General features: G+C 41.6%; 1 pseudogene; it reads right to left on the reverse strand.

The window, feature by feature from the left end:
- On the reverse strand, positions 5,287-8,496 carry LOC8058538 (annotated as a pseudogene).

A 12,394-nucleotide genomic window follows, 5' to 3' on the forward strand; every position in this document is an offset into this window, starting at 1 on the left:
AAAATACTACAATACCTATTAAATTTTAACATCCCAACTAAACACCCTCTTATTTGGATTCCCAACCCGCCACATTCATTTTCTTTGGTCACTGTTAGTAGAGAGTTTCGTAATATTGTTTCAAACAATGCCGCATCAAATAGAATGTAATGGGACTTGCACTTTTTTTATTAATTTTGGTCAAACTTTAAATCGTTTGACTTCTCAAAAAGTTATAACAATTATATATATCCTTTTGTGGACAGAGGGGAGTATATCTCTCCGGACTCTACAAATTAATTTGATATAAACTTTGCCTTCATCCAATATTAGTACGTTGTATGTTAGCTTTTAAACTAACTGGACGTCTCAATTGCAGTCTATAATGCATAACAACTCAAAATTGCACATTTCGTTAGATTAATGTACCAGGAAAAACAAAGTCTATTATATTGGTGGTAAAAATGAATGACTAGAAAATGGCTATTTCTATTGGTATCTACAACATTTTTATTGGCAGTGTGTGATAACTGATAACGCCTAAGAAAATGACGAATTACCTTGGCAGATTATAATGACACTCAAGAAATATGGATCAAGAGTTAGGTGACAAAGCCGTGTGGCGACTTACAAGATCACTCTCTAGCCCAATCTTCGGCTTCAACGGGCCTCGGCTTCGCTCTGTTAGAAGTCGATTTTTATAATGTGTAACTGAATTTGAAATATATTTAACAGAAGTCGGACCTCGTCGACATGTAGAAATATGTGGAAGAGAAATGGCCACGCGCCCACACACGCTAGTGTTGTTTTTAGCATGCACTGAACCGTGTCTCTGTCATAGAAAGCGCAGTTGTCGAACAGTGCAGTGAGAGCGTACCACGGTACCACACTGTCGCTCGAATCTCAGATGATGATTGACAAGGTCAAGAGGAGGCGGCGACGACCAAGGACCGAGATCGTCCGCACCGTACGTTACGCCGGCGGTGAATCGCCCGGAGATGCGTGGTCGGCGTCGGTCGGCGTCGATCGCCTCCCGGTGCAGCAGCAGACATCGGGCAGTGGCTGTAGCTGTACTGTGTAGTCAACGGTGCATGTGTTGGAAGAGGAGTTAATTGATGACGACTGGCCGGGAGGGACGGCTGCCTGCACGACGGTGACCCCGTCTGTGACGGTCGTCCCGGCCTGCTCCTACCGAGCTAATAGCAAATCCTCGCCGCACGTCGCCGCAGCTACCTATCATCGTCCCCAGCGCGCCCCATCTTCATTTCCGCACGTTTCAGGCTTTCCACGTATTTGCAGCCAGTACCTATCTCCTCGTCTAGAACGACGACCCTTTCACATCCACACCGCGGTGTTGTTGATTCCTGGATTGTCGTAGGTTTCAGTCTTTCAGAGTATTTTAAAAATATCATCTCTAGATATGTATGTATTAGCTAGGATCATTTGAACTGGTCTAATTTTATCTCTAAGAGAGACTAGCTTAATTTTTACCTACAAGAGATGTAATCCTATATATATAATCTGTTCAAGAGATAGACAAGGCCACTAGGGCCTTGTTTAGATGTGAAAATTTTTTGGATTTCACTATTATAGTATTTTCGTTTGTTTGTAGTAAATATTGTCCAATCATATACTAACTAGGGTCAAAAGATTCGTCTCGCGATTTACAGTCAAACTGTGTGATTAGTTTTTATTTTCGTTTATATTTAATGCTTCATGCACGTGCCGCAAGATTCGATGTGACAGAGAATCTTGAAATTTTTTTAGTTTTCGGAGTGAACTAAACAAAGCCTAATTCTATTTTTCCATATGCATGGTATCAAGAGTTCAAGTCCCAATTAATCTAAAACACAAAACATCACTTCCATGACGTGCGCCTGCCGAGGAGATCAATCTCCACCAGGGACAACGCCATATATATTATTTAGGTGGCAAATCCTATTGGATTATCACATCGTTCTTCTAGTATGGATCACAGCATCATATGGCTTTTTTTTAGGGTCGTTTAGGGTTAAAAAAAAGCATCATATGGCTTACCTCCTCGTGCTGCTGGCCCTCCTCCGTCCAAATCTTCACTGCAAGACTGTGCCTCGTCCACACGCCGCTGTGGTGTCGAGCAATGGCGTGCGTCATCGAAAGATGCCTCCAGCAAGGCTGCTCTATCGCTCTCCGTTGTTGTTGTTAGTTTTTATCTACTGTTGCCTGCATCCTTTTTTGTTTTACTCGGTCACTTAATTATCAGGGTTGAGTGTCGTCCGCCACTTGTTGACCTCGTGCATATGTACTCCGACACTATCCTAGGTCTTGTTTAGTTATACTTGAAATTTAATTTTTTTAAGATTTTTCACCGCATCGAATTTTGCGGCACATGCATGGAGCATTAAATATATATTAAAAAATAACTAATTGCACACTGTAATTTGTGAGACGAATCTTTTGAGCTTAGTTAGGCCGTGTTTAGTTCCTCAACGAAATAATTTCATGACACTGTACCACTTTCGTTTGTTTATGGTAATTATTGTCCAGTCGTGGACTAACTAGGCTCAAAAGATTCGTCTCGTCAATTTCGACCAAACTGTGTAATTAGTCTTTATTTTCGTCTATATTTAATACTCTATGCATACGTCTAAAGATTCGATGTGACGGAGAATCTTGAAAAATTTTGAGTTTTTTGGTGGAAGTAAACAAGGCCTTAGTCCATAATTGGACAATATTTATCAAATACAACGAAAGTGTTATATTATCTATTTTGCAACTAAAAAAAGACCTTGGTGCGATTTTTAATGCAAAATTATAATGTTACATTTTACTAGCAGTTTAAAAAGTTTCATCGCTTTCCATTCTTACTTTCAGGATCTACCAGTTTCCCTGGGCCCATGTGTCAATCATAAACCTTGCAATTTTTTTTTGAGACATATGTCATCTATACACTTGCTCATGGGAAAAACAGCCCTATAAACCTGGCCCGGCACCAAAAATTTGATACTGCCAAGCCCAACCAACGAACTGGGCGTGCTCAGGACTTACATTTTAGCCCGGCCAACAAAATCGGACGGACCCAAGCCCCCGCTTTTGCCACTTGGACACTATAAAAGCCTAAAAAAGCCTAGCGTGGTGAGGAGAAATACTTGTTCTGGTCAGACTCGGCCTTCGGTTCCATTTGCTAAAAAGTGTTGTTTGCTAATTTATTTTATTTAAGAGAAAAACACGGTTAAATAATAGATAAATTTGACTAATAAATTTAAACAAACAAGACGTTCACCTTTGATCCGGCTAGTGTTGAGCTTGGGCCATGAGATCGATTACTCCTAGGATTTTTAAAGCCCGGCCTGGCTCAAGATTTAGACAGGCCGAGTGGTCATGTCACAACGGTTTGTGACTAGTGCACCTCGTGGTAATGGTGGCAGATGTGGACAATTGTCATCGTAAAAAAAGGTCATTAGGGCCATCGTAAAGTACACCGAACTTTATTTATGTGATATCCTGTTTTAATGTTTTTTTATCAAATTCTTCATTTATATTTTTACGCCTTCTCGTTTGTTCCTTGTTTTCTTGTTTTTTTTCAATAAAATACACCCACCATCTTGGCCTACACCATCTCTTCGACTCTTCCATGGTAGCCTTTCCTTCCTCAACTCTTGGTGTGAACTAGACCTAGGTTATCACAACATTTAGGCACTTGTTAGTCTACTAGTTGCCACTTAATTACCGAAATCAAGTTAGAGCTTTCACTGCTGGCAGGGCACTCTTGAGATGTGAATTCCTTAATTGGATAGAAGATCCTTCGTTCTGTCCACCAGCGAAATGTTGAGATGTGAATTAAGTGTGTATATCCATCCAGTTGCTTAATGTCTTAAGGACTTCTTCTGATTATCTTTTTATGATTAAAACATATATACTAATTTAGGTTATTGGAAATTAAATTATTAGTTCTTGCATGGCCGAAAGGACGGAGATGAAAAATGAAGAAGTAACAAGATTTTGTTGAATGAGCGCGCCTTGAGAGGAGATTGCAAAATAAGGCTTGTTTATTCAACAGTTAGCATATTAGGTGGTTTCAGCTTAGATGATTGTAGTCGCAAGTATGTATGGTCGTTAGGGCACTTACAATGCAAGACTCTATCACAGAGTAAAAGACACTTAATTACATATTATTTATGGTATTTTGCTGATGTGGCAACATATTTATTGAAGAAAGAGGTAGAAAAAATAAGACTCCAAGTCTTATTTAGACTCCAAGTCCACATTGTTCGAGGTAATAAATAACTTTAGACTCTATGATAGAGTCTGCATTGTGAGTGCCCTAGACTTATAGTACACTTATTTATTAGCCTTTGCAAGAAATGTTATGATGTGGGGAGGCGGTAAAAGAGTTTAACACTGTATGAAAAAAAAAGAGTTCAACACTGGAATCAGTTGGTGCAAGAAGATGTGCAGATTTCTGTACAAGCATAGGTTACAGATTAAGAATCACCAGCGGTGCTGCAGTATGGATTAGTTTTTATCTTTCAGGACTACGATATTATAAATAAACAGTCCTTTGGGGTGTTTTAGGCAGACTTATACCTGACATATACTTATACCCATCTCTATCTAAACGAGAGATTTGCTATTATAGGATCCCAAACGTGTGGGTTTCGCTATAATAGGATTCTAAATATCTGCTTCGCTATAACGACTCTCAAAACATTAACACTTTGCTATTATAACATTATGGCCTTCAAATAGACAAATTGAACTCAAATTTCTTCAAATTCAAATATTTTCATTTAATTAAGAGCATACACATACCCTACTTCAACAAGCTTAGCTTTCAAACAAAATATTTGCAGAAAAGGAATCCGACTGGATACTAGATGATAATGGAGACAGACTTCGGCACCTCCCAGGTGATAATGGAGACAGACTCCTCCCAGTTAAAGGAGGCAATCACTTCCACAGCTTGTGATTTTTCAGTTGGTGGCGGTTTGTTTTTAGAGATTCGTAGCTTCCTTCAGGAGAGTTTTAATTGCTTAAATGTCTATAAGATCCCGAGGTCTTGTAATTCCTTTGCACACGATCTAGCTAGTTTGGGAATGAGTTGGGACCTGGGTCAGTTTTGTGGACTGAGATCTTGAAGGACAGCCAGCTGAAGTTCACTCGGTTCACAACTCAAGTATAATGCTCCATGATCAAAGGTAAGACTACGTCACTCAAATACTTGTACTAATCACTGCCCAAATATTCTATTTTACATGTGCAATTAAGGAATTATGAATGAAAATATATGAGACCACCTATAAGGCGACACCAATGTATTTGCTCTTATTGCATTATAAGATTATGTCTTATGTCTTAACATTGTTCCCAAGCATAGAACGCCTTGTACGTTGGTGAACGCCAAAGCTAAAGCCGATTGAAAATAAATAAATACATGAAACTCAGTGTGTTCCAAAGAGGGGCCAGATAGATCTTAATTTCCTCAGATGCTGCATTGAAATCAAAATAGGCAACTGAAGCAATCGCAAACAGTTATTTGATCACCTAGGCCCTGATAATTGTGACTCAGATGGTACATAGGAGGAAGTTGATCCTGTCACGTCAGTATTAAATGAAGCAAAATTGGGGACAAAAATGCAGTCAGGTGTGGCCTCCATGCTCACCGCTCCTTCCAGCACCTTGGCAACTGTTGACATCAAGGGCCTTCTGCTGCTATCAACCTGCAAGCACCACATTGCAAGCTTCATCGTTTGCATGATATCCTCGACATTGGATTTCATGTCATCGCTGCTACTGTCCACCAAATCAAATAGCTGGCCAGACTGCGCCTTTTCCTGGAGCAGACTTATCAAGTGGATGCTCTGCTCTGGCTGGGATTCATCCAGGTTTTGCCGACCACAGATTATTTCGATCATCACGATCCCAAAGCTGTAGATGTCTGCTTTTTCAGTGATTGTTGATCCAAGCCACTCAGGTGCTAGATATCCACGCGTTCCTCGCATTCGAGTCATAACTTTGCTCTGGTCCCTGTTGATCATTTTGGAGAGCCCAAAATCTGAGAGCTTTGCATTGAATTTGTTATCTAGGAGAATGTTCTGTGGCTTGATATCTAAATGAGCAATCTTTTCTTCACATTCTTCATGGAGGTAAGACAAACCCCTAGCAATGGCCAATATGATATTACGTCTGGTTTTCCATGACAGAGTGAAAACTAAACTTGTGTGAAAGATCCATTTATCCAATGAGCCATTGGATAAGTACTCATAGACAAGGAGCCTATGTGATTTCTCTGCACAAAATCCTACCAACCTGACCAGATTAAGCTGATGGATTCTCCCAATTGTCTTGACCTCCGCTAAGAACTCTTCCATTCCTTGATGGACACCCTCTAAGCGTTTGACAGCAATGGTTTCCTTGCCTATTGTGCCTTTGAAAACCGACCCAAAACCACCAGCTCCAAGCTTGATAGAGAAGTTGCTGGTAGCGACCTTCAACTCATGAAAGGAGAAACGCTTTGGTATCCCTGGTATGCCATCAAACAGGGGTTCCTCGTCTTTCTTGCATTTTTTCCAAATGACAGCAGAAATGAAAATTGATGTAATGGAAAAACCTGCAATTGTGGAGCCAATAGTAATGTTCCTCCTTTTTACTGAGTGCTTGTCTTGTATCTTGAACAGTGCCAAAAGATCATTTGATGAACCATCTGCAAACAAAATTAGGTTCTGCTCTGATAGCAGCAAGCAGTTACCAGCATCATCGTCACTGTAACTCGAACGCTGAAAAAGAACTACTCTGCAGGAGCAATCCAATAAGCAAGAATGCAGGCAGAAATCTTCAGAGCTGACTCGAGTGGCTAATGACTGGAACGTGGTGTAACTGAAGTAAGAGACATTGTTGAGTGGTATTAGCTTGTGGTCAGGCATATCGTCGCAGGAGATGCTTGCTAAGGGTATGCACCCAGCATCTGGATGCCGTTCACTTTGGAGCCTAAATAGTTGGAACTAGGACAAGAACATTGTCCATAACTGCAAACACCATAATCACCACAGGCCACTGGGTAATCACAAAAGTTCATGACAGAGCTTAATACATCAAGCACCATACGCAGTTCTAAGTGAGGTATGCCCATCTCATAAACCCTCAAATGCCCATCGGACTCTAACCTCATCAACTGCACTGATTCTGCTAACGGTATTGAGAAGATCTTATATGGGAACCCAAAGCTGCCATTGACAAATGCATAACAAGTTGGTGTTGCATTGGTTGATGTTGTAGTAGCTTGGAATAACTGTGTGTAGGCTGCTGGTTTGAAAGAGTATTGCAGCCCATCCAACTCTGCAGAAAGATAAACCCTCGAACCTGGCCATTTTGTGCTTAAGGTTTTTGCACTGAGGTTATTTCCCCTGCAAAGTGATTGCCCCAAGACCAAAGTGTCAGTTGGGTGGTCGAAGGACTGCCACACAGTGGTGTTATTCTGATTGAAGAGCACAAGGTTTCCTAAATCATCCAGTTTCATGCCTGCAACTGACAAGCTGTTTGTATCTGTGGCCCATATTATTGCGCCATCAGCTTCATGTAGGAGCAAGTCTCCTTCTCTGGTGAAATTCAAGATGGCGTTGCGGCTTACTGGATTATCAGGGTTGGCAGACCAGATGACTTGAGCTTGGGCTCCCAAAAACTGTACAGACAGGATAAACGAATGTCCTCCATCTGTGGTGTAGAAGCCAAACATGGTCCTATATAATTCTGTACTATTTACAAGGACAGGTGTCATACTAGTAGTGTCTTCTCCATTAGTGTCTCGCATACCGCTAATTTCCCAAGATTGTGGGGGAGCTATAGTAGAGAGCTGGCCATCAACAGTTGGGTGAAAAGGGAAGCCAAGCAATAAAAAGAAGGTCACCAAGATGTTGAAGTATTGCATGGCCATGATTTCGTACTTTATGATCAAGAAAAAACCTTGCAGTTGGATGCACAACTTGATGATTCTGGGATGTAATGAAAGACTAATAACGAATTCCTGCTAGTTTGTATGAATTATTTGGAGTGTCAAAGGCCAGACTTTGCTATAATCTCTATCATGTTTAACAGCTGAAAGACACAGAAAAATCACAATGAGGAGTGCAAATTTTGCAGAAACAAGAAAAAACTATGTCTGTCAAAGGATATACAATATGAAAAGAAAATGATAGTCCTGTCCTACAAGAATCACCAAATGTAGCAACAGATTGATGCTTCTGTAGAGCAGTTGCCTGCCCATCGATCTGTGCCATCCATTGTTTATCCATCATGCTTGTTAGAAAGATGAGATCTTAGTTACCTTAGTTCCGAAGCTTGCAAGGCGAACTTCCATTGAGAAACACCTGCAATCAGCTCAGGTTTTGAAGCCGAGGTACTCTTCTTAGTTCTTTCTGATGAAATCAAGTTTGCAAGATCTCTATGAGCAGGAGCAGGCTATGGGGATTGGGGAGGTCTCAGCGATGGACCCTTTTTTCCCCCAATAGTCCGCAATCTACAGGACTCAGAGCATCACACTAGAGTTGGATAGTCTAGCAGCACAAAGTTGAATAGTCAAAGTCCAAATAACGCAGCAGGAGTTTGTTGAATGTCTTTTTTCTAAAAAAAATAATAAAAGCGGTTTTTTTTTGTTTTTTTGTGTTTTTTTACAACAAAACGGTTTGTTGAATGCTTCAACACGGCTGACAGCGCAGCATACTCACACGCCAGGCCGACAACAGGCAACAGGCCAACAGCTGAAGGGAAGAAGAACCAGAGTCCAGAGGAACCAGCAGAGTAGCCTGTGTGATTGATCCATCTATTCCTCGCAAACCAGCAAATCAGATTCAGATCGATGGCCCGTGCACATGGAAAGGGAACGGTGGATCATTTATCAGATCCATCAATGATCCATCTACTATTAATTATTTTTTATCTATATTTAATTCTTGTATTTGTCGTAAAATTCGATGTAACAAAGGCCTTGTTCAATTCCCAAAATTTTCCAAAAATTTTTAAGTTTCCCGTCACATCGAATTTTTGTACACATGCATAAAGTATTAAATATAGATAAAAACAAAATCTAATTACATAATTTATCTGTAATTTACGAGACAAATCTTTTGAGCTTAGTTAGTCTATAATTAGATAAAATTTGTCAAATATAAATAAAAATACTACATTAGTCAAAATTAAAAATTTTCATGAACTGAACAAGGCCAAAAAATCTTGAAAAGTTTTTAAATTTTAGAATGAACTAAACAAGGCCTCATTACGCAGGAGGAGAGAAGCCAGTGAATGCACATAAACACGGAATCGACGAAATTTCACGAACTGTAGGTTCCAATTTCTGTCTACCTATCTTGTCACGGTTTCATCCATTCAATCAATTTGCACGCATAAAACTTGCCTGGTTTCCACTCCTGCTCGGACATGGTGTCACCAACTTCGGCAACACCACGCATCAGGTACCGGTACCCGCCGCCATCCACGCCCAGCAGCAGCTAGCCGTCGCCGCCGGCCCGCATGAGGCAACCAGTGCCATGCTAACACCGAAGCGGGCGACGGCCCCCAGCCCCAGGCCGAGCGGCCTCCACTGCTCAACTCACCGGCGGTTGCTGGCTTGCTGCCACTCCAAGAAGCTGCACTGCGCGCCGTCCGCGAGCCGGTCGATGCCCTCCGTCCGACCACATCGCCGGGGCTTCCTTAGACAACAGCGGCCGCCGACAACTCTGTTTTCAGGGGAGAAGTAGAGGAGCCGGCGAGCCGCCGTGGAGAACGTCAGGCTTCGGCGACACTGTTTGGCCTTTTGGGCCTCCGTGTGATGGAATCTTGAGAAGCCCATGTTAATTTCAGCCCGTCTGCATACTAAACTGCTTAGCAAATACCAGGTGCTAAGTCCCAAAAAAAATGTTTCAAGTCTCCTCCGTTTAGCCAATTTAGCGCACTAAAGGTAGTCCTAACCTAGAAGCTATATACATGTAGACACTATATATATCTTTCCCTACTACATAATTACAAAAATTTCGGTCTGCGCGCAGAAATCTTCTGCCTCCCCCCTCCGTCCCCCTCGGTTATATTCAAATAAGGAGTATGTTTATTCTTTATTTTTTTATCTATCCTTAATAATAAAAAACAAATTTTCTGATGTTTTTTCATCCAGCCCATTCAATTGGATCCAACTGTCCGCTTCACTCTCTCACGTCTAGCCCATTCAGGTCGCTCCGTCGCCCCGATAAAAAAAACATCGTCTCCACGCATCGTTTCCGTCGCTCCTCCCATCTGCTGCAACGCTGCTAATCCACCCCCCGCCGCTTCCCTGGAGCCGCTCTCCTCCTGCGTGTCACTGCTACCATGCATGACTCTCGGCAGTCGGAGCTCATCGTTCGCAGCCCGAGCTCCCCACGCTGTCGAGGCACTGCCACATCTTTCTCTCGCGCCGGCACAACACGCAGTGTCGACGAAAGTGCGACCACGACCATCTCGGCCTCCCGACGGCCGGCTTCTGGCGCTCGTCGTCCCTCTCCTAGCCGTCTCCCTCGCCTTGGTGGCGTCGCCGCCACTTGCCGGACATCGCACACTGGATTCTCGCACCAGCGCAAATCCCATCCATGTGTAGGGCCACGTCCACCTCCCGACAGATGCCATCACCACGTTCTTTCGAGAAGACAATGACGCCGCCGACGTGGTGGCCACGGGCGCTGGTCTCCTACGGCGGTGGAGGTAGTGCCATAAGAGGATCCAGCCAACCAGCAGCTCGGATTGGAACACCAGCGCTGGTCTCCATGGTAAGTTCGACATGAACTCATGTTCGACCCAAACTTCTCTATTTTTTCCATAATAATGTGTTCGCTACAGGTTTCTCTCTTTTGCCTTCTTATTCTCCTTATATAATAGCCCACAAATCTTGTTAAAAATATTAATCTTTGTGCACAGCGAAGTCTCTGCATCCTGAACCCAATCTTGCCAAGTTTTAATCTTGATCTCGACAGATTGGAATTGACAACAGGGAATCGAAAGACGAATTCGAGGAGAAGCAACTTCCATGGGGAAAAAGTTTTTAGAGAAGAACAGGTAAATTTGTTCTGTGCCTTTCATCTTTTATTGTGGATCTTAGCTGGGTTTTCAAATTGTGATATGTCAGAACCAAGTTATATATTCTTGTTATTACTAAACTGTAAGGCTTGCAAGTTGAAAATTTTTGTATGGACTCTGTGGATATGACTCCGTGCATATGACTGAAAAATTTAGTATGCAACTCTGCACGAATACTAATTGACCCAATTAACTAGCAATTATGGATGAATTTTAGCATGTTTATCAAACAAGAAGAAGAATAAACATTCAGATGAGTGAATGACAGCTTGCGATTCTAAATTTATTTACCAGACAACTTGCATACCTAATGTATGCATTGCACTTCTAGCGCCCATATATGAAATTTGTTGTCATCTTGCTCGATTTTGTCCAGGTTTTTATTTGCTGAAATCCATGGTTTATGTTTCTTATGTATGCAAGAAACATATTATGTTTATCTCTTAATGCTTGATTGGAAGTTAGTTTTTTTGTGCTCCTTACATAATTGACTCCACCCATATTTGCATATTTGTGATTTCTACACAGTCAACCCATATTTGATGTCAATTATTTCAAGATTTCAATCCAAGGCCGGTGTGTTCGCCTCACCCAATCACATAGAAGCTGCTTTAAGGGATGTTCACATGAAGGCTCCTAATTCGCAGCAACTTATTGTGATTCTTCCAGATGTTACTGATGGTATGTGCATCCTTGAAAAATCTGTGCTTCGGTTGTTATATGGAAATTGAAATTTATTCTATGCTTTATCAGGTTTGAGGGCAAAAATACAGTGCTTGAGCGAGCCTTTGTGCCTAATAAAATACCTTTTGTCTTAAGCCAACAATCATTTTTGGTGCCGATGTTATCCATCCTACAGCAGGAGAAGATTCCTCAGCTTTCATTACAGCTGTTAGTTTCTTGTTCTCTGCTAACAAGAACAATTGTTTCATTCAAATGTTGTATGATTTTAGAAGTAAATTTCCTCCACATTTGAAGATTAACTCCCAATGCACGGAAATGTCATGACACACAGTTTTGGAATAGATGCGCAACCTTTTGCATGTGGTTGAATCCATGGAACGGCCACAAGCCCACAAGTCATGACATATAAAGCTCTGGCCTCGGCATAAAAACATAGGGAGGAGATGATACATAATCTCTTATGGACTGGTACACATCTAGAGAAGGGCACTCCAGTAAATGGTAGAACGATAAGGTAATTTGTATCATTTGTGTTCATAAGTAGGTGGCATTGTTGTACATATATTACTTAGGAGTAGAATATGTTGTAGTATAATTATAGATGGACTTGTACTCTGTGATGACCAAAACTCAGTGTTGTTTTAATTTGCTGGTTATGGAT

The sequence above is a fragment of the Sorghum bicolor genome, chromosome 5 (genome assembly GCF_000003195.3).
Source record: "Sorghum bicolor cultivar BTx623 chromosome 5, Sorghum_bicolor_NCBIv3, whole genome shotgun sequence".
Classification (NCBI taxonomy): Eukaryota; Viridiplantae; Streptophyta; class Magnoliopsida; order Poales; family Poaceae; genus Sorghum; species Sorghum bicolor.